Below are 23,340 nucleotides of genomic sequence, written 5' to 3'. Positions count from 1 at the left end.
CCACCAGTGTACTCTTCCGCAGCACCTCGTCTCTCGGATGCACCGAGCTCGTCGACTCTTTTCCCATGCAATCCTTCTCGCTAGCTGCATCTTCCGCTCGACTTCTTGTGTTCCTAAGCTCCTATACACTTAGACACAAAGGATCAAACAAACACAGAACCTAACTTAACTTGGTTGACCACATCAAAACTGCCACAAGGTACTTATAAGATAGAAGGACTGAGTCATACAAGATAATAGACACAAAAATATTAGGTCAGATCTCGACATTTTCATCACTTGGGTAGTAACGATACATTGCTAGATGTCACTCATTGCTTATATTTCTAAAATAATTTTAGATATATTGCTAATGTTACGAGAGTCTATTGGATCACATACAAAAAACATGTTGATTTGGAGATGAGTTTATTTTAGTTTGACCAAAATGTGATAAACCTTAATATTATTGGATTGAATTGAGTTAGACTCAAATGAATCTAATCATTAGATTGAGTCCAATACAAGTTAGACTCATTGGGTTGGATGGAGTCTAATCCGAGTTACACTCAATTGAATCCACTCATTAAAGAAGAAAAATGATGATTAATTTGGATTAATCATGCAATGAAAGAGGATGACCAAAAGGCAAAAACCCTTAGTATTCATTGGATCAATATAAGAGAATTTTTACAATGCATTTTTGTATAGAGACCTTTAGTCTTCTTCTTCTTCCTCCTTTTTCTCTTGGCCGAAACTTCCTTGCTTTGTTGCTAGAATAACAAAGGTTGTTTCTTCTTCAAGTCGTGAGTTTGTGAGACGGAAGGAGAACATGTTCGTGTGAATACCGTAGAGGTACGAGCACTTGATCGTGCTGAGATCTACATCCAAAGACAACTTGCTGCTAGGATTGCTTTGAGCACGCAACAAAGGTAACAATTTGTTGGGTCGATCAAAGTATCAAATCACATAGATTTAATTAAAATATCATCAACATACACCTCAATATTTCTTCCAATTTGGTGCTTGAAAACTCGATTCATGAGCCATTGATAAGTTGCCCCTGTATTCTTCAATCCGAACAGCAAAATATCATAACAAAAGGTTTCATTTGTAGTTATGAAACTAACTTTTTCTTGATCTTCAAGAGCCAAGGGAATCTGATGATATCTTTGAGAAACATCCGGCATGCATATAAGTTCACAACCGGAGGTAGAATATACTAATTGATCGATATTGTTGGTCCATTTGGAGGCTGGCAAGAGGGGAGGAGTGAATTGCCCTACAAAATAAAACTCGAACCTTTCTCGGATTTCAACTATATAATGAACACTCATAATAAATAAATAAAAGAGACTAAGTAAAGAAAAGCAGACACCAGAGTTTTACTTGGTTTGCAATCAGGGGATTGCTAATCCAAGGAATGTAAGAGCACTATCTGATTCTCCTTTGGGCGGAGTAGCCTCTTTACAACGTTGACAGCACAAATGAAAAGAACAGAATTGAAAGCACAGAAGGAATTGATTACAAGTGAGTTATTTGATCTGTGCAAACCAGTGCTATATTTATAGCACTGGTCGAGGCGCCCCGAAGGGGTTCCGGGCGCCCTGGGGGGATAAAACTTTATCCCCCAACGTTCAGATCGAGTTTGACTCGATCTGGTCAAAAACTTCGGTCCGGGCGCCCCGGACCCCAAAAGTCAACTCTGGTTGACTTTTTCTGTCCGGTCGCTCCGCTTCGGTTCAGCTCGTCTCGGTCCGGGTCTTCTGTTCCGGCTCCACTAGCTTGGGTGATCTCGGCCATCCGGAATAGGGCTCACCCGAACCCATGTTCCGGCCTTCTCCTCGAGCAGCCTTCCTTCCCGGTTTCTCGTCCCTCGAACGCCGCGCACGTTCTTCTCGTCCACCGGTGTACTCTTCCGCGGTCACCTCGTCCCTCGGACTCACCGAGCCCATCGGCTCTCTCCCGTGCCATCCTTCTCGCTAGCCGCGTCTTCCGCTCGACTTCCTGTGTTCCTAAGCTCCTGCACACTTAGACACAAGGGTTAAACAAACGCAGGACCTAACTTAGCTTGCTTGATCACATCAAAACACCTTGGGGTTCCAACAATCTTCCCCTTTTTGATGTGAGTAACCCAAGTTAAGTTAGGGTAAACATATGCAATAAAAATAATTTATATTCAAATAAGTCCAAATATTTTTCAATTGAAAAATTATATTACCTCCCCCTAGACTTAACATACTTATCCCCCTTTGATCACATAAAAATTGGGGTTATAAACAAGTCTAAGGTAAATTTCAAACAAAACTTTGAGTGTAAAAAAAAATATCTAAGTAAAGACACTCTTCAGAATTTTTCTTTCGAGAAAAATTTAAGTAAAACATTTTTTAGATAAAAATAGTCATAAGTGTTAAAAAAAATTTTAAGTTTGAAACTTAACATTCCCAAAAAAATTCTAAGTTAATATTCATAAGAAACAATTCTAAGTCAATTTTAAGAAAAATTATAAGGCAATATTATCATAAAAAAAAATTCTAAGATAACTTTCAAAAAAAAATTTCTAAGTCAAGTTAAAAATTTTAAATATTTTCTAACACAAATTGAATAACTCTTTTAAAGCATTAAGTAATTTAAATTAATGCTTTTTCAGTTAGTCAATTAAACTTTTCATTTCGATACTTGGCTTCCAGGTCGTGGTGAGGCACTAGGCCTTCTTGGTTATTGGAGCAACAACCACTTCCTTAGACAAAGCCTCATAAAGAAATTAGTTGTTTAATTTCCTTGCTGAAAATGCTAAATCTGGCTTTAATTTTAAATTAAACAGGTTTTTGGAACCCAGTAGAGGTTCCTACCTACAGGATTAACCAAGTATTTTCTAGGTATATAGATTTTTGATATATTTCTAATTTGACTTTGATGAAATCTATAATACCAATTTAAACCTCTATACTTCCTAAAAGTAGAAATATTTGAACCATTAGATTTTTTCAATCTTTCTATTTCTTCTTTTAGTTTTTCATTTTCAATTTTCAATTTTTCAAAATCCTCTATAAGACATGATTTTGCCAAAATTCTCTTTGTTTCTAAAATTTCATTTTCTAATTTGGCATTTTTATTTTCTAATTTATACATGGATTTAGTCATAGCTTTGATACCAAAGTAAAGTTCATCAGGGGGTAAGAGGCATACCTCACTTACCATATCAGACTTGAAGCCTGAATCTCCCCCTGCTTCGCTACTTCCATCTGAGGTCGCTCCCCCTTCATCGATGCTGGGTTCTGATGTACTTTGTCCTTCGTAGCTTGTCATCAGTGCTATCCCGGCATATTCTTGAGCTTCTGATTCGGTTGAAGAAGTGTCGTCCCAAGTTGCTTTTAGGTTGTGTTTCTTAGGTGCCTTCATTTTGACCTTCTTGAGTTTTGGGCAGTCTTCCCTTAGGTGTCCCTCCTTCTGACACTGGTAGCACCGTACCTTTCTTCTACCTTTTTGATTCTTTTGATTCTGCATTTTAAATTTATTAGATCTAAAAAACTTTTTAAAGTTTCTTACCATGTACGCTTCTTGATCGTCTTCGGAGTCTGACTCGGGTTCATCCTTGTTGGTTGCGTTTAGCGCCATAGTCTGGGTTGTGTCCTTTGATATCTCTGCATATCTAGTTTCGTGTAATTCAAGGGTAGAAAACAACTCTTCTAAAGTACTTACCTCCAGGTCTTTTGAGATGTAGTAAGCATCGACGATTGATGTCCACTCCGGAGTTCTTGGAAACGCGTTGAGCGCGTAGCGTATAGTGTCTCGGTTTGTTACCGTTTCACCAAGGTTTTCGAGACCAGTAACTAGTTCTTTTACCTTTGCATGTAGACCGACTACTTTCTCACCTTTCTCCAGACGGATGTTCATCAGTTTGTTGCGGAGGATGTCCCTTCTAGCGAGCTTTACTTCGGACGTGCCTTCGTGGAGTTCCAAGAACTTCTCCCAAAGTTCTTTAGCAGATAAATAGTTTCCGATGCGGTTGACCTCTTGAGGCGGTAACACGCTCAGCAGGTGATGTTCCGCACGGCTGTTTGCTACCGACTCATTCTGCTCCTTCTTTGTCCAATCGCTCTCTTCTTTTTCTTTTCCATCTTTATCTATTGGAGCTACAAAACCATATTTCATAATAAACCGAATTTCAAAATCTGTTTTTAGGAATACCTCCATACGACACTTCCAGTCTGCAAAGTTCCCCTCAAATTTTGGTGGAACAATGCTCGGTCTGGCCATCTTTGTTGCTTCGATCGACGGTTAGTCCTCCTGAAGCGCCTTGGCTCTGATACCACTTGTTGGTCCCTTTGGAGGCCGGCAAGAGGGGAGGGATGAATTGCCCTACAAAATAAAACTCGAACCTTTCTCGGATTTCAACTATATAATGAACACTCGTAATAAATAAATAAAAGAGACTAAGTAAAGAAAAACAGACACCAGAGTTTTACTTGGTTTGCAATCAGGGGATTGCTAATCCAAGGAATGTAAGCGCACTATCTGATTCTCCTTTGGGCGGAGTAGCCTCTTTACAACGTTGACAGCACAAATGAAAAGAACAGAATTGAAAGCACAGAAGGAATTGATTACAAGTGAGTTATTTGATCTGTGCAAACCAGTGCTATATTTATAGCACTGGTCGGGGCGCCCGAAGGGGTTCCGGGCGCCCTGGGGGGATAAAACTTTATCCCCCAACGTTCAGATCGAATTTGACTCGATCTGGTCAAAAACTTCGGTCCGGGGGTTCCGGGCGCCCCGGACCCCAAAAGTCAACTCTGGTTGACTTTTTCTGTCCGGTCGCTCCGCTTCGGTTCAGCTCGTCTCGGTCCGGGTCTTCTGTTCCGGCTCCACTAGTTTGGGTGATCTCGGCCATCCGGAATAGGGCTCACCCGAACCCATGTTCCGACCTTCTCCTTGAGCAGCCTTCCTTCCCGGTTTCTCGTCCCTCGAACGTCGCGCACGTTCTTCTCATCCACCGGTGTACTCTTCTGCGGTCACTTCGTCCCTCAGACGCACCGAGCCCGTCGGCTCTCTCCCGTGCCGTCCTTTTCGCTAGCCGCGTCTTCCGCTCGACTTCCTGTGTTCCTAAGCTCCTGCACACTTAGACACAAGGGTTAAACAAACGTAGGACCTAACTTAGCTTACTTGATCACATCAAAACACCTTGGGGTTCCAACAGATATGAGGTAGGGGGTAACAATCTTTTGGACAGACTTTGTTGAGGTTACTTTTGGTTACTTGGTTCGGAGTCTGTAATTACTTCTACTCCAAAGCTCGCAATTGTTGATCGATTTCGTTAGACAATCACTATCAAGTCAAATAAGTTACAAAAGCGAAGATATAATTGAGTACAACTTTGCAATTTAAACAATACCAATGACTTTCAGATACGGATCTTGAATGTAGTCATCGTCGGATATGTTGAAATTGTCTTTATACCTTATGACTTGTGATCATATATGCTTTACGGTTTTTTTTGTGAGTAGGAAAGGAACTTACTGAGTCATGAGTGCTCATAGCTTACTTTCTTGTACCACAGATAAAGGCAAGGAATGGATGTACTAGGGGAGTAGCAGGAGGGCTTGAAGGATGTGTGCGATAGTGGACTGGCTAAAAGAAATGACCTGCTTCCATTTAATAAGAAATTTGCCATGTTGATGTTTTTACTTTACGACTCCATGACTTTAAGTATGTGTTTGGTATTAAGATCCAAAATTTATGATAAGTATGCTATGTGGACCTTTTATGTCTATTGTGATTTTTAAGTAAGAAAAGGGTTTTTAAATTCTCTAAGTAAGACTTCCGCTGTGTTAAGTATGCAAGAGTCGTCAAGTAACCCCCGTCGCCTTAGCAGGAGGGGCGAGGCGTTACAGTTTGGTATCAGAGCCAAGTTAGCCTTTCCACTACACACATGTCAAGCCTCTATCCTGCCGCTCCAAGTAAGATTTTATATACTTAATGTAAAATTTTGTTTTATATGTTTTAATATTCTGCATGTTTACTTATTCTTTGATTTAGTTTAATTTAATTTTTGTTAATGTCTTAATATTATGCTTGTTTACTTATTCATTGATTTAGTTAATTTAATTTTTGTTAATATGTTAATATTTTGCATGTTTACTTATTTTTTGATTTAGTTTAATTTAATTTTTGTTAATGTCTTAATATTATGCTTGTTTACTTATTCATTGATTTAGTTAATTTAATTTTGTTAATGTGTTAATATTTTGCATGTTTACTTATTCTTTGATTTAGTTAATTTAATTTTTTTTTATGCTCTAATATTCTGCATGTTTACTTATACTTTGAATTAGGATAGGTATGCATGATGGTAGGATAGGAATAGTAATAACCTTATGACGGCGAATAGGGATAACAATAATTTGTTGTTGTTTAATGAAGATAAGCATGGCTAGGAGACGTACTAACTGAGCAGAGGAGACAGTAACTCCACAAGATCTGACTCAGGTAGTCACCGACCTTCAACGCCAGATCACGGAACAACAGCAGTTGATCACGACTTTGATGGGTCAACAAGGAACCCCTACCACCCCACCAGTAGTTCAGAATGCAGTGCCCGTTGTGCCATTAGTTGCACCAGTACCACCGGTAGCCCCTGCCCCAGTGGTTCGACAGGAGACCTATTTGATTCAGTGGTTGAGACTTAAACCAGAGAACTTCTCGGGTACTTGCGAGCCGTGGGATGCCCAGGCCTGGTTCAAGACAGTAGAAAGCACCGTGGAACTTTTGGACTGGCCTAAATCAGAGAAGATCAAATGTGTATCTTTCTGCTTCTCCGGAGATGCGAGAATGTGGTGGGAAAGAGTTAAAGCAAAGAGGCAAATTAATCTGATGAATTGGACGGACTTCGAGACAGAGTTCTTCGAAGAATTCTTCCATACGCAAGTGACGAACCGGCATTACGACGAGTTTACCGAGTTCCGGCAAGGTGACTTATCAGTGAACGAAGCAGTAAAGCGCTTCAACCGTCTAGCACGCCTTTGTCCTGAATTAGTGCGTACAGAGAGAGAAAGGGTCAGATTGATGCTGAAGATGCTTCGACCCGAGATAGCACTGAACGTGGCCGGCGGAGTTAATAGGCCGCAGACCACAGAGGAATTAGTTAGCAGTGCACTGATTACGGAGCATTATCAGAAAGCAATGAAGGAGAATAAAGGACAGACACGAGCCGAGGGACAGAAACCTCAGAATACCAAAACAGGCTGGAAAGGAACTCCTACCAGAAAAAGGAAGCAGTGGGACAATGTAAAAGGTGGGTCGGTAAATAAGCAACCGAGATACCCCCAGTGTGTTAGTTAGAGCCCTAGAGCCAATCATTTGATGATTGTATGGACTCATGTATATCATATTCATGTATATATCTTAAGGCATTTGGTTTTTGGTTATTATGCTTATTTGTATTAGTACCAGATAAAATAAGTATAGTAACATCCTAGAGTAGAAGGTTCATACCTATATCAATCGATTAGTTGAATCGATAGTGAGATGATATAGGGAACACTACTCTAAATCATTCCTAGTCGAGTATTAACATTCAGGGACAATGTTAATGCAATAAGACTAGCATGTAGGTCAGCTCGATTACTTGATCTCACAAGTCATGGATATAGAGATATCATGCTGACACATGGGTATACATTGGAGAATGTATACTGAATGACCCGCCATGAGAAAGTATCATGGATCGTTATATGAGTGTCATATACTTTCTCATGTGGCTATTAGTATGACTATTAGTCCTTAGACCTGAAGTCACCATGGATCCCTACATAAGGAGTTATGTACTTTGGTTTCGTCAAACGTCACCCATAACTGGGTGGACTATAAAGGCGATTACTGGGTATATAACGAATTATGTAGAGGGATGTGAGTGATGTAGATGAGATCTATCCCTCCCATATGACGGGAGCGACATCGGTATTCTTGATAGAGTGAGACCACTAAGTGCATGGCCATGCCCAAATGAGTCAACATGAGATGTTGAGCTCATTTGATCAAGTGAGTCTACTTGGAGTTCAAGATTTAGATTGATTAGAGGATGACACGGTCTATGCCTCATATTGATCAATCTAGATGTCAAGGATAGAAGGACAATTGACATATTTTGTGAGGAGTCACAATTGCTAGTCACAAGGTGATGTCGGATCTCGACATTCTTGTAACTTGGGTAGTAATGATGTGTAGCTAGATACCGCTCATTACTTATGCTCCTAAATGGGTTTAGGGCATTGCCAACGTTACAAGAACCTATAGGGTCACACACTAAGGACAATTAGATGGAGATTTGGTTCATATGATGAACCAAGAGGATTAGATTCATTTGATGAATCATATTGGATTAAGAGTAATCCAAATTAGGCTAATTGAATTGGACTCAAGTTGATTCATGTATTCAATGAGTCTAATTTAGATTATGACTCATTAAATCAACTTAATTTAATGAATTAGATTCATTATATTAAGTTAGCTTGAATCATATGGTTGGATTAGATCAACCATGAGAGAGATTTGATCAAGTTTGACTTGATTTGAGAGGAAGAGAAAAAGTCATGTTTGACTTGACTTTTTGACACATCACTAGTGAGTTGGCAAGATGTGGACCAATAGGATTGCTCCACATCATCAATGTGTGTCACCTCATGGAGGTTACAAGCCTCCATAGCATTTAATGTGGCCGACCCACATTAAATGAGGAGGTTACACTTGTTGCCATGTCATTTAGTGAGGTGGCAAGATGTGGACCAATAGTGTTGATCCACATCATCCTAGAGTGCCACCTCATGGGGGTTACAACTCTTAATGGTCTCTACATTAATTGGAATTAATGTGGGGGTTTTACACCTCCTAGAGTGGCCGGCCACTTGATGGCTAAGGTGTTTTTTGATTTTCCTCTAATTGATTCATTCACTCTTCTTCTCCCTTGGGTGCTCTCTCTTCTCCTCCTCCCATTCCTTGGCCGAACACTCCATTGGTGCTAGCACACCTTGTGTTTTGGTCATCTCCTTCTACTTGTGTCCGTGTGGATACATATAGAGGTTGTCTACTTTGACAACTAGAGATCCGGCGACATCTTGGACAAGCGGGAACGCGAAGGGCTTCGCTACAAGGGTAATGATCTTAACTTTAGTGTAGATCTAAAGTTCATACAAACTCGTACAAGAAAAGGTTTTTCGATAATTTTGTTTACGAATCTTTGCACGAGATCCATGGCTTTGGGTGACTCGGGGTTTCCGCGACGTGAAAAAGCGGTTTTCGCGGCCCAAAGAACCCGACAGTGGTATCAGAGCCACGTGTAAAGACTTGTACGAGTTCGTTTGTATTTTTATGAAAAATATACCTTCTGTGATTTTCTGTAAAAATTGAGTTTTTAGAGTTTTTATGAGTAATTTTTCCGTAGAAGCGAAGCACAAGTGTCTCGGCACTTGTAGGCTTCGGCTAAACGGCTTCGTTTTGCCCCAAATCCGTTTGGGACAGCGGGGTCGGGTGCCATTAGATCGCAAAGGAGCAACTCACGATGGTTAGATCGTGGGTAGGGGCATTGCCCCTAACCCCGCAAGGGAATTTGCTCCGCGATTGCACCCGAAATCGCTAAAAACGAACCCGCTGGGAAGATTTTTCCGAAACGGCAATGTCTCGACCCAAATCGTTTTGGGACAGCGGGTTTAGGCGCTGTTGGATCGCAAAGGAACCCTCGCGATGGTTAGATCGCGGGTAGGGGCGCTGCCCCTGGGCCCCGCAAGGGGATCCGTTCCGCGATTGCGCCCGAAACCGCTAAACGGGACCGCCGGGAAATTTTACTCATAAAAATTGTAAAAATTATTTTTAAAATTAAAGAAAAATTATGAAAAATATATAATTTTGAATTATATATTAATTTGTGATAGTCATGGCCCAAAATACCCAATAAGATTGGATTTGTGTTGTAATTCATAATACGGCCTGCGTGTCGTCATATGATTGTGTGTGGTGTATTTTTATTTTATTTTTATTTTTTTTTCACGGCCTGCGCGTCGTGCCTTTCTCTTATTCTGGTTGTAAATTAGATTTAGACTCGAATGTAACTCGAGTTTCAAATTGTAATGTACAAATTGGAGCGGTGGAGGGTCCACACGAGACGGAGTTCGGAGGCAGGCACGAGCAACACAAGGTGGTCAAAGGGAGGAGCTTGGAGAAGCTGTTGACCCTAGGTTGACCATTTGATCTTCTCATTGGCTTGAGAAGATCGTAGTAGGGCCATGACTAAATCACAAATAGATTAATTAATTAATTGTTATGTATCTGATGCATGTTTAATAATTAATTAATTAATTAGTGTCTTAACGATTAGATTAGATCTAAGTCGTGCACATGATGCACCCTTGCGATTAGATTAGATCTAAGTCGTGCACAAGATGCATCCTTCTCGATTAGATTAGATCTAGATCGAACCAACTCTAAATGTCTAACCGTGCCGTGATACCTATCACTACCTCGATCACATGTATTGTTGAATCTGCCAAAGCAGAGCAATACATATTATCTTGGTAGGGTACGGAGGGACAATCTTGGTCCCGCCTATCAACGCATGGGTGAATACAAACTCAATTAGATTGAGTATTCCTAGTTACTCGGTTGGATCGAGTCAACTATAGGCATTCTTCCAATAGTTGGAAAGGTAGGACAAAATCACGTTTATATTAACTCTCGGGCGTATTAGCCAAAGCTAACTCGAGTTTTAATATAAATGCGGATATTGATTCTATAAACAAGAGTTGCATAGAGATGTAATTGGTAATCGTTACCTACCGATCATACTAAGCCTTGGGCGTATTAGCCAAAGCTAACTCAAGGGTTAGTATGATGTGGATCTTGTCCCACAAGAATTATAGAATTCAGTGGGAGTATCATTTAATTAAAGGCCTAATTAAATGATTTTTAAAGAATATGATATTTATTTTTGCAAATTTTCTATTGTAGATAACCATGACGTCGAACACGAATTCCTTCTCCCTGCGATCTGTCCTTGAGAAGGACAAGCTCAACGGAGCGAATTTTCTGGACTGGTACAGGAACTTGAGAATAGTTCTCACTCAGGAATGTAAACTGTACGTTCTGGAGCAGCCCATTTCGGAGGCTCCTCCTACCACTGCCACGCGAGCTGACCGGGATGCTTACAAGAAGCATCAAGATGTGTCCTGTCTAATGCTCGCGACCATGAACTCTGAGCTTCAGAAGCAACATGAGTTGATGGGTGCTTACGATATGGTTGCACATCTTCGTCAACTATATCAAGGACAAGCAGGGCACTGGAAGAGGAACTTCACAGGACACCTGGAAGATCTTAACAAGAAGAGAAATAAGATTTCTACTTCAGGTATAAATGTTATAGAAGTCAACCTCTCTATTTCTTCGTCGTGGGTATTAGATACCGGATGTGCTTCGCACATTTGTACTAATGTACAAGCACTGAGAAATAGCAGAGCATTGACAAAGGGCGAGATAGACCTACGAGTAGGCAATAGAGCACGGGTTGCTGCTGTTGCTGTAGGGACTTATTTTCTATCTCTGCCCTCTGGGCTTATACTAGATTTAGACGATTGTTGTTATGTGCCTGCATTGACTAAGAACATTATATCAGTTTCTTGTTTGGACAAGAAAGGATTCTCGTTTATAATAAAGAACAAATGTTGTTCTGTCTATTTGAACGATATGTTCTATTGTAGTGCACCTCTGATGAACGGACTCTATATTCTAGAGCTTGAGAGCTCTATCTATAACGTTAGTACCAAGAGGTTCAAATCGAATGATATGAACCACACCTATCTCTGGCACTGTCGCTTAGGTCATATAAATGCCCAGCTCCATAAGGATGGTTTGCTGGACTCATTTGATTTTGAATCATATGAGATATGCGAGTCATGCCTACGAGGCAAGATGACCAAGACTCCCTTTAGTGGGCACAGCGAGAGAGCGACTGATTTGTTAGGACTCATACATAGTGATGTATGTGGCCCTTTCAATGTCGCTGCTAGAGGCGGTTATAGGTACTTCATCACGTTTACTGATGACTTCAGTAGATATGGTTATGTGTATTTGATGACACATAAGTCTGAATCTTTTGAAAAGTTCAAAGAATTCAAGAATGAAGTACAAAACCAGCTTGGCAAGAGTATTAAGATACTTCGATCCGATCGAGGTGGAGAATACCTTAGCCTTGAGTTCCGTGACTATCTAGCTGAGTGTGGGATTCTATCCCAACTCACTCCTCCTGGAACACCACAGTGGAATGGTGTATCCGAACGGAGGAATCGTACCTTATTAGATATGGTACGATCTATGATGAGTCACACAGATCTTCCGACATACCTTTGGGGTTATGCTCTAGACACGGCAGCTTTTATACTCAACCGAGTTCCATCCAAGGCCGTGATAAAGACACCATATAGGATATGGACTGGGAGAGATGCCCAGGTGTCTTTCATGAGAATTTGGGGTTGTGAGGCTTACGTTCGACGTCAAGTCTCAGACAAATTAGGACTCAAATCTGACAAGCGCTACTTTATTGGATATCCCAAGGAAACTAAGGGATATTACTTCTACATTCCCAGTCAGCACAAGGTAGTTGTGGCAAAGACTGGGGTCTTTCTAGAAAGGGACTTTGTTTCTTTAAAGACTAGTGGGAGCGCATTCGATCTTGAAGAAGTTCAAGATGCGAACAATAGCACTGAAGCCTCGATGGAAGTTGAACTGGAACCACAAAGTGTTGTGGATGATGTTGTTCCACAAGGAGTTGAGGAACAACAACCAGTTCAAGTAGACATACCTCTTCGCAGATCTGATAGGGTACGTCGTCAGCCTGAGAGATACTCATTTCTCTTGTCTGATGACATTGTGCTCATAGAGGATGAGCCTACCACCTATCAGGAAGCTGTGATGAGACCAGATTCCGAGAAATGGCTAGAAGCCATGAGATCCGAAATGGAATCCATGTACACCAACCAAGTATGGACTTTGGTTGATCCACCTGAAGGGGTAAAACCCATAGGGTGTAAGTGGGTCTTTAAGAGAAAGACTGACATGGATGGACTTATCTATAAGGGTCGCTTGGTAGCTAAAGGTTTCAAGCAGATTCATGGTATTGACTATGATGAAACATTTTCTCCAGTAGCGATGTTTAAGTCCATTCGGATCATGCTTGCTATTGCAGCCTACCATGACTATGAGATATGGCAGATGGATGTCAAAACCGCGTTTCTGAATGGAAACCTACTCGAGGATGTGTACATGACACAACCTGAGGGTTTTGTAGATCCACAGCATACTAGTAGAGAATGCAAGTTGCATAGGTCTATTTATGGACTAAAGCAAGCTTCTCAGAGCTGGAATCTTCGATTCGATGATGCGATCAAACAGTTTGGTTTCATCAAGAACGAAGATGAGCCTTGTGTCTACAAGAAGGTTGTAGGGGACATAGTTGTCTTCCTCATATTGTATGTGGATGACATACTACTCATTGGGAAGGACATCCCTATGCTTCAGTCTGTCAAGACCTGGCTAGGGAGTTGTTCTCAATGAAGGACTTAGGTGAGACATCCCGCATTCTAGGTATACAGATCTATAGAGATAGATCTAAGAGATTGCTTAGCCTAAGTCAGAGTACATACATTGACAAGGTACTCCTTCGGTTTGCCATGCAGAATTCCAAGAAGGGATTTCTGCCGATGTCACATGGCGTGAGTCTTTCGAAGACTCAAGGTTCCTCTTCTAGAGAGGAGAGAGTGTTGGTGCAGTAAGCATCCGACGATCGAACCTCAGTTTTGATAATGGCAAAGGGATTCAAAGTTAAGACTCCTTGTTATCTAACGTGGTTAAATAAGGTTTCAGGAAAGTCCTAACTGCGGTTAGGCAAGGGAAAATCCTAAGAGGGGGTAACCTTAGGTCCTAGGGGGTGGTAACCCTAGGTGAAGGAAAATCCTAAGGGGGGTAACCTTAGGTCCTAGGGGGTGGTAACCCTAGGTGAAGGAAAATCCTAAGGGGCGACAACCTTAGGTCCTAGGGGGCGGTAACCCTAGGTGGAGGAAAACCCTAAGGGGTGGCAACCTTAGGTCCTAGGGGGTGGTAACCCTAGGTGGAGAAAAACCCTAGGGGGCGGTAACCCTAGGTCCTAGGGGGTGGTAACCCTAGGCAGAAAGTCCAATCGGTCTGGAGGGGAGTAGGTGAGGACGCGTTCCCCGTAGAGGGAACAGTAGGCGTCGGGTCGACCTAGGGTTTCCGGTCGGAAACCCGAAGTCAGACTCGGACAGTCCGGAGACTGTCTATACTTCTTTTATAATGTTTATTGTGCTAACTTTGTGTTGCAGGATAGTGTTTGGGACTAACATATCTTGCAGGTGCAAAGGAGCAACCTAAAGCCTAGGATGAACAGTGTCCGAGGCGCCTCCATGGAGCTTGGAGGCGCCTCGGGTGCAAGGCAAGGAGCTGGCTCGGCTCGTTCAAGGCGCCTTGGTGAGCAGTGTAAGGCGCCTTGAACAGATCCCTGTGAACAATGGAAGGCGTCTTGAATCTGTGATAAGGTTCAACCAGTTCGCCCCTTATCCGTGGCTGACTCGGCCATTCAAGGCGCCTTGGTGAAAAAGAAGGCGCCTTGAACACCCTTTATAAGGGGTTTCGACCAGCACTCTTCAACGAACTCCAAGCAATCCTTACGCTACAAGTTGCTCTAGAAACGTCCAGAAGTGCTATTACAAGCCCCCCTTCAGATTCTGCTACTTTATTGTTGTCGGCATAATTTGTTTTAGTTCTTTCAATTCTAATATCTTACTGTATATTTTACGAGCTTATAGTTGTTGCCCACGGAAAGCGATCAAGGATCGCGGGCCTTCGAGTAGGAGTCGCCTTAGGCTCCGAACGAAGTAAAATCTCTCGTGTCTCTCTGTGTGTGTTTGTTCTTTATTCCGCTGCGTGTTTTTAAACTCTGATAGTTTTCCGATTTGAAAAAGAAATAGCCACGAGCGCTATTCACCCCCCCCTCTAGCGCGTCTCGATCCAACAATTGGTATCAGAGCGGGGTCGCTTTGAACTGGTGCAACCACCATTCAAGCATTTTTCGTGGCTTTGTCGTTTGTATAGGTTGAAAATATAACCACCATTCGTTTTTTTTCCCTCCAAAACTGTTTTCAAAAAATCCATTTTCATCTTTTCACCATTGATTGGAATTAGTGAAATATCGTGTTTCCAAAAAATTTGTAGTAATATTTTTTTTATAATATTTTAATAATATTTTATTATTTTCTCTCGAAATTTCTGAATTACTATTTTTATTTCTCTCCCGCACTACTAATCCAAGACTAAGTCTTGGAACAAGTTTTATTGTGTTTATTTTATGAGATTCCTTCTAATGGCCTACGAAGATGGGTACAACTCCACATGCCTACCACTGTTGTCTGACGAGAACCTCATATACTGGAAAGACCAGGTGGAGCATCAATTAAAGATCGAAGCAGAAATATGGACCATAGTCCTTATTGGATTCACTCTTCCCACTAAAGAAGGTGTACCCATCACCTGTGACAAGTGGGATGCACAAACAATAAGGACATTCGAGGCAAATGAAAAAGCAACTTACATTCTCCTATACGGACTAACAAATTCAGATCTTGATTGAGTTGGAAAGTTCAATAATGCTAAGGAGCTTTGGGAGAAAGTGCTCAAGCTTTATGAGATCCCTTCAGAGTTAGAAGATCGAATAGAATCTGAGTCAGAATTTGAAATGGCAACAGTCAAGGGGGAGGATCCTATCACGGATCTAAAAGGTAAAATTGTAAATTCAAATTGTAAATCTCTCATAATCTGTTTTAAGTGTAGGAAGAGAGGGCACTATAGAAACGATTGCCCCACTCGTAAGACTCGACCGACACAATCGGAGGAGAAGGAGAAAATGATCAGGAGAGGGAAGAAATACATCAAATTCTCCAAATGCAAACTAATGGGTCACTGCAAAAGACAATGCCCAGAAAGAAGACCCAAGAATCCAGAGGGAGAAATCAAGGTTAGTACATTTACATTATATGAAAATCCACTTTTTGCAACACATGATCGCACTAGCTTAACTAATCCTGCTTGCTCTAGTATAGATTTCTCTTCAAGATTAGATATGCATGCTAATAATGTAATGAACAAAATTAATTCAAATAAAAATAAGAAATTAACTCTTAGAAAAGTAGAAATACAAAATAATATTTTAAAAGATAAAATTGATAAATTAGAGAAGATTGTTAATAATTTAGTCAAATCACGAAATCTAGACTTGGGTTATAAATCTAAAGTAAAACTTAAACAGTACAAACCAAGTTATAATCAAGTACCTTTTATTTACTTAACTTAATAAAACGTAAATCAATAACATAGGAGGAGGCTCCAGAATAGCTGACACCTCCGAAATTAATCCACCCGATAAGGGTAAACAAGAGTAGATTACCCGGCAGGGTAATTAAGGTTAGATTAAAATGGGTTAAGTTTAACTTAACCAACAGTACTGGTGAAGTTTTTGGATGATAGTACGTTAGGGAAGCTTGGGCATCGCATGTCTAGGAAGATATGGCTTCGACCTGGTGCATTTGGCCAAGTGGAACTGACCGAAGCTACCCTTAAATGGATCCTAACTAGTTAGACCAAAATTTAGTATTAAGTTCAATGGGTAGGACTATTTGGAAACCTCGAAGGCATGGTTACTTTAATGAGTTCCTTGTGACTCACCATAGCCCAGAAGTTTATCCAAAGAATGCTTACTTGTTGAACCCAAAGCTAAACCTGAATCTAACACAAAAGTTAAACCAGACCCTAAAATTCAACCATAGTTCATCTCACAACAATTATAGGGTTTCCTGATTGAAAATTTAGATCGGGTGAGATGACTAGAAAATTAAAATTAAAATTGACTTAAATCAATTTAATTCAACTAAATTACTTTCAAAATCATTTCAAAATCTTTAAAACTTAATTTTAAAATTCTTTTAAAATTTATTTGAAAAATCCTTTAAAAATCTTTTCAAAACTTAATTTCAAAATTCTTTTAAAATTTATTTGAAAAATCTTTTCAAAATCATTTCAAAATCTTTAAAACTTAATTTCAAAATTCTTTTAAAATTTATTTGAAAAATCCTTTAAAAATCTTTTCAAAATCATTTCAAAACTTAATTTCAAAATTCTTTTAAAATTTATTTGAAAAATCTTTTCAAAATCATTTCAAAATCTTTAAAACTTAATTTCAAAATTCTTTTAAAATTTATTTGAAAAATCCTTTAAAAATCTTTTCAAAATCATTTCAAAACTTAATTTCAAAATTCTTTTAAAATTTATTTGAAAAATCTTTTCAAAATCATTTCAAAATCTTTAAAACTTAATTTCAAAATTCTTTTAAAATTTATTTGAAAAATCTTTTCAAAATCTTTAAAACTTAATTTCAAAATTCTTTTAAAATTTATTTGAAAAATCCTTTCAAAATCTTTTCAAAATCATTTCAAAACTTAATTTCAAAATCCTTTTAAAATTTATTTGAAAAATCTTTTCAAAATCCTTTCAAAATCATTTCAAAATCTTTAAAACTTAATTTCAAAATTCTTTTAAAATTTATTTGAAAAATCTTTTCAAAATCATTTCAAAATCTTCAAAACTTAATTTTAAAATTCTTTTAAAATTTATTTGAAAAATCCTTTAAAAATCTTTTCAAAATCATTTCAAAACTTAATTTCAAAATTCTTTTAAAATTTATTTGAAAAATCTTTTCAAAATCATTTCAAAATCTTTAAAACTTAATTTCAAAATTCTTTTAAAATTTATTTGAAAAATCCTTTAAAAATCTTTTCAAAATCATTTCAAAACTTAATTTCAAAATTCTTTTAAAATTTATTTAAAAAATCTTTTCAAAATTAATTTCAAAATTGTTTAAAAAATCTTTTCAAAATTAATTTCAAAATTATTTAAAAATCTTTTCAAAATCTTTTTCAAAATTATTTAAAAAATCTTTTAAAAATCTCTTTCAAAATTATTTAAAAATCTTTTCAAAATTTATTTCAAAATCTTTTTAAAATTAATTTCAAAGTTAATTTCAAAATCTTTTCAAAATAAAATTAACTTTAATTCAAAATCTTTTCAAAATCAATTTCAAAATTAATTTCAAAATCGTTTAAAAAATATTTTCAAAATTGTTTAAAAAATCTTTTCAAAATTAATTTCAAAATTGTTTAAAAAACTTTTCAAAATCTTTTTCAAAATTATTTAAAAAATCTTTTTAAATTAATTTCAAAATTATTGAAAAATCTTTTCAAAATTATTTAAAAATCTTTTCAAAATCCTTTTCAAAATTATTTAAATTTTTTTTCAAAATTAATTTAAAAATTATTTAAAAATCTTTTCAAAATTAATTTCAAAATTATTTAAAAATATTTTCAAAATCTTTTTCAAAATTATTTAAAAATCTTTTCAAAATCTTTTTCAAAATTATTTAAATTTTTTTTCAAAATTAATTTCAAAATTATTTTAAAATCTTTTCAAAATTAATTTCAAAATTATTTTAAAATCTTTTCAAAATCTTTTTCAAAATTATTTAAAAATCTTTTCAAAATCTTTTTCAAAATTGTTTAAAAAATCTTTTCAAAATTAATTTCAAAATTGTTTAAAAAATCTTTTCAAAATCGCTTTCAAAATTATTTAAAAATCTTTTGAAAATATTTGAAAAACTTATTTCAAAATCCTTTGAAAAATATTTGAAAAACTTATTTCAAAATCCTTTGAAAAATATTTCAAAATCCTTTGAAAAATAGTTGGAAAACTTATTCAAAAACCTTTGAAAAATCCTTGAAAAATTTATTCAAAAACCTTTGAAAAATACTTAAAAACTAACTTGAAAATCTTGCTCCCCTAAATTTACTAGACTTACAAGAATATGGAATTAGCCTTGAAGGAAATGGAGATTTGAAGTTTGAGCATGCTCATACTTTAGGGCTCTTATACCTGAACAAAACAATCTGGACAACTTAAAATCTATTTAACCTCATACACTATGTGAAAATCGATAATAGACTTCGGATATTATCCGAAGTAATAGGTAGATAATTACCGAAGTAGACGCACGTGAAGTAAAAGGGTTAATTTTTTACTTCACCACACGTTTACCGAAGTCTATCACCGGTCCAAAACCGGTTCAAAATCGGACCGTTTTCGAAGTAAAAAAACTCTATTACTTCATCGAGACCAGTAAAATGACCGAAGTAGTTGATAGTTTATTACTTCATAGATTTCATTTTTGTCGAAGTAAAATAGGTATATAACTTCACAATTTTTGAATTCTGGTGCAGTAAATGTTTAATTTTACTTCTGCATAATTTGTCTTGGTTGAAGTATTTATTATTGTATTACTTCATCGTAGTATGGAAGTAATAGAGTATATTTTACTACAACAAAAAATTCAATATAACGAAGTAATTTATACAAACTACTTCATAAATTTAGTGAAGTCTTTTTTGTTGTATTACTTCATCATTTATTTATAGTATCAAAGTAATTGATCATATTTTATTGCAATAAAATTTTAATTGACAAAAATTTATATTATAATATTTTACTAAAACACAATATTTTTTACCACCAAAATTAAACAAATATATCACAAATATGTATCAAATACAATCCAAAAGTGTATTCATAAAAGACATGTTTAACCATAACCCAAAAACTTTTGTATCCATAAATCTCTAAATACATGTCTAAAATTTATATCATAGTCTACACTTAGACACCCACATAGAAGTAGACGAATTCGTTCCATTTACTTCTGACTTCATCATACTGAGATTGATTGTAATACTGTTTATTTTTTGATGCTGCAAACTGAAACATTAACAAAAGTTTGAGGATCAATAAAAAATGACTCAATATTTTATAAATAAAATATTTCATAAAGAAGAAATTCACCTTTCTCTCCAATTGTAGATCTTCATCCAAGACTATCTCTTTTATGTACTGCATCACACAATATCCATATTCAACACCACCATTTTGTTTAAAATTACCCTAATAAAATTAAAAATGTCATGCAAGAAGTCACAATCCAAATAATAAAAATTATTAATTGTTGTCTAAATACATGGTCACAATACATACTGTCAATTGTTTAACACATGGTCCTTTTGAAATACCCCTTGATGCATTGTTATCTTGACCCCCACTATATTGTAAATAATAGAGCATTATTTTTATAACCCATAATGAATTGAATGCATTCAAAATCAGTATAATCTACTACTTACTTGGTCACAATAGTTTGTCAAGCATAGTCTCGGTTCCTGTTACTCAAAGAGTCCAATAAATATATCATATTCTTATCTTCATTAATTATGGTCAAGATCCAATGGTACCTCTACAAATGAAAATATAACATTGACTAACAAGTAGTAAGAATTGATAAATAATTAAAATCTTACCCAGTGTTATATGGGATGAAGCAGATGTTATCTCCGTTCGATACTCTCAACTGAGTAGCAATATGTTGTGATAATTTACTGCCTTCTTCACCCACATCGCATGTAGGTATGTGACCAGGATCCACAAATGACACATACTCAGCTCTTTTTCCTTTCTTCAAGTATATGTAAAGGTAACTGTAAGGTAATTACAAGGTAATGACAAAGTAATGAAAAATATATGATCTAAGAAACTAACTAATAGACGGATGTTATATATAAACATTATGGGAGGTTTCATCAATAAATTGAACAGGTCAAAATATTTGTTTGTTCCTATTTTGTTTTTTTTTTTAAATGTTCTCCATACAAAGAATGAAGACAAACTTGCCTGAACCTAATGGTCGATATTAGATATATGTGCATTTCTTCTGATATTGGCACTTGAAGGGGATGAACTTGGATACAACAAAAATTACCATGAAAATAGTGATGTTAACTTTTTGGGGAACTGCAAGAATAAGAAATTATCAGAACATAATCGACAGCAAGAAATGAAAGATAATAACAAAGATGAAGTAGATAATCTTATGTTTCTCAGACTTTGTCTATCCTTGATCCTTGACTATATCTATTCAACAAATGCTTAAATTCCCTTTAATATTAATATTTTTTTTCTCTAAATCATGATACCATAGTTGCCACCATAATGAATATTTATTATATTCAAATATGCTTGCCTGGTTCATTGCATTGTACCCGCAACAAGTTCACCACTCATTGATTTTTCTTTTCCCAAACGGTAATTTGTTGTATTCATGTGCAAAAAGAAATCTGCACGTAATCAAATCCTTCGTTCACATACAAGTATAAAGAACATCCAATAAAGAAATCTCACACACCCACGCCCTCCCACAAAGGATACCTGGCAACCCAGGGATGAATCCTTGATTTCTTTCAAACTGATAAATTTTATTATCAGCCTTTTGTTTGTTGTGCATGCAAAAACCATAAGACAGTCCTGAACAAAAGAAAAGTTTCTTAATTCTATGTATGTGAACTTTTAGTGACAGTTTCATAAACTAATGTAATGGCAGGAAAAGGAACTTAATTTAACAAACATAAATAGCTCATATATCTGAGAAAAAAAAATACAGAAACTAATGTAATGGCAGTAAAAGAAGCTTAATGTTCACACATGGTCCCATAAGTGAAAGTGGATCAACATTAGCAAATTCAAATTGAAAATTGTGATAACCTTAAGCTTACAGATGCAAATAGATTGGTTCGGAAAACAAAACCAGCAAGAAGACCACTTATGACTGGTATAAATGACTTCCAGGTAGATAAAACATCCTTGCCTATGTGTTCACTGCTGGAAGACATAGCTGTTGGACTACTTCACCAACTGGATCAAGAAGGGAAATCAAGAAATCAACAAGGCATCCACCTAACAACCTAATTCCAGTGATAGTTCATTCCCATAGCCTCTTCCTCTCCAGTTGCTGATGACGATCAATGATTCTGGCGGAGAAAAATTCCAGCTACTAGTGATGTGGTGGCTGAAACCAGTAGATCATGAAACCAGAAACCCAGAATCAACCCTCTTAAAGATCAGATATCCAAAACAGAGGTTAGGGCCGAGTACTACCTCAAAGATCACTGCTAGGGCACCAAGTCGGAAAAGAAGAAGACTCGATCGCTGACCCTTGGAGTCCTGATAGCCCTTCCACTTCGGCGATCAGTGGTGGCTTTGGCTTGATCCGATGGCGACTGGTGTGGCGCAGCAAGACCACGCTGCTAGGGCACAGCTCGGAGGGGGTATTCCCAGAAGCCTCTCGTTGCGACTAGGGTTCAGTTAAGGGGTCGGCATGGAGAGGCTAGGCTCAGAGAGGCTGGAACAGCCCGATCCGGCGGTCGGCAGTGGCGCGCAGGGACAAGTCTAGGGCACAGCGTCGCGAGAGAGAATGGGAGGTGAGGATCAGGAGGCAGAGGAGGGCGGCCGGCGATCGGATTTACACCGAATCAATCCAATGGCGTCGACGTTGGGGAGGAGACGAAAGGTGGAGGCTCGGCACCAAAAACCTCTCTCCTTGGCCGAAGATAACTCCGAGGGAGGACGAAGCTTGGCCGACGGTAGAGGAGAGAAAAGGGAGAGGACAGTAGGGTTTAGGGAGAGTGACTTCGGCTGAGGCTCGGGAGAGAAGACGAGGAGAGGAGGAGAACCGTCTCATGCCGTTAGGGCACGGATCGGAAGAAGGAGGCTCGGCGCGAGGAAATGGCGTCGGGGAGAAAGAAAAAAAACAAATAGAAGGGAAAAAAAAAAGGTTAAGAGGGCATAGGGTTTGGTTCAAAGGTGGAAAAAATTAACCGGTTCAACAAGGAAATTTTTTTAAACCGGTTCAAAGTTATTACTTCAACACTTAGATATATTAGTTTGATATTGTGACTTATTACTTCATCAAATTTATAGTACGAAGTAAAATGTTAGATAAAATTAGAAGTGAGGGCCGCATTTTTTAATTTATGAAGTCTAAAATAGTATTTACTACACCAAATTTATTATCGAAGTTGATTGTAATATATTACTTCACAAATACTAATTGCCGAAGTAAACAGTTGCGAAGTCTATTCCAGATTTTCACATAGTGATACTTGAACTCCTGAACTCAAAAATTTATTAAGGCATTAATTAAGGGGGAGTGATTTTGAGTCAGTTTTAAAATTAGTTTTTCTTTAAAAATTTTGACTTGACCTTAAAATTAAAAACTATTTTTGGCATATCTTCGAAAATTCAAGCTATTTTTAACTTAGCTTTAAAATTAAAATTATTTATGACCTGACTTTTAAATTATAACTCCTCTATAAGCTAAATGTTTTCAAA

General features: G+C 37.5%; 1 long non-coding RNA gene across 1 annotated transcript; it reads right to left on the bottom strand.

Annotated features, from left to right (window-relative positions):
- Positions 1-19,733: 19,733 nt before the first annotated feature.
- LOC122022286 lies at positions 19,734-20,216 on the bottom strand. The gene is made up of 3 exons (XR_006122928.1): positions 20,158-20,216; positions 19,969-20,067; positions 19,734-19,884 (listed from the first exon to the last, which is right to left on the bottom strand). It is a non-coding gene; the product is annotated as an uncharacterized LOC122022286 (long non-coding RNA).
- Positions 20,217-23,340: the final 3,124 nt, after the last annotated feature.

Source organism: Zingiber officinale, chromosome 9B (assembly GCF_018446385.1).
Source record: "Zingiber officinale cultivar Zhangliang chromosome 9B, Zo_v1.1, whole genome shotgun sequence".
NCBI lineage: Eukaryota > Viridiplantae > Streptophyta > Magnoliopsida > Zingiberales > Zingiberaceae > Zingiber > Zingiber officinale.
This window is presented reverse-complemented; position numbering and strand designations above follow the sequence as displayed.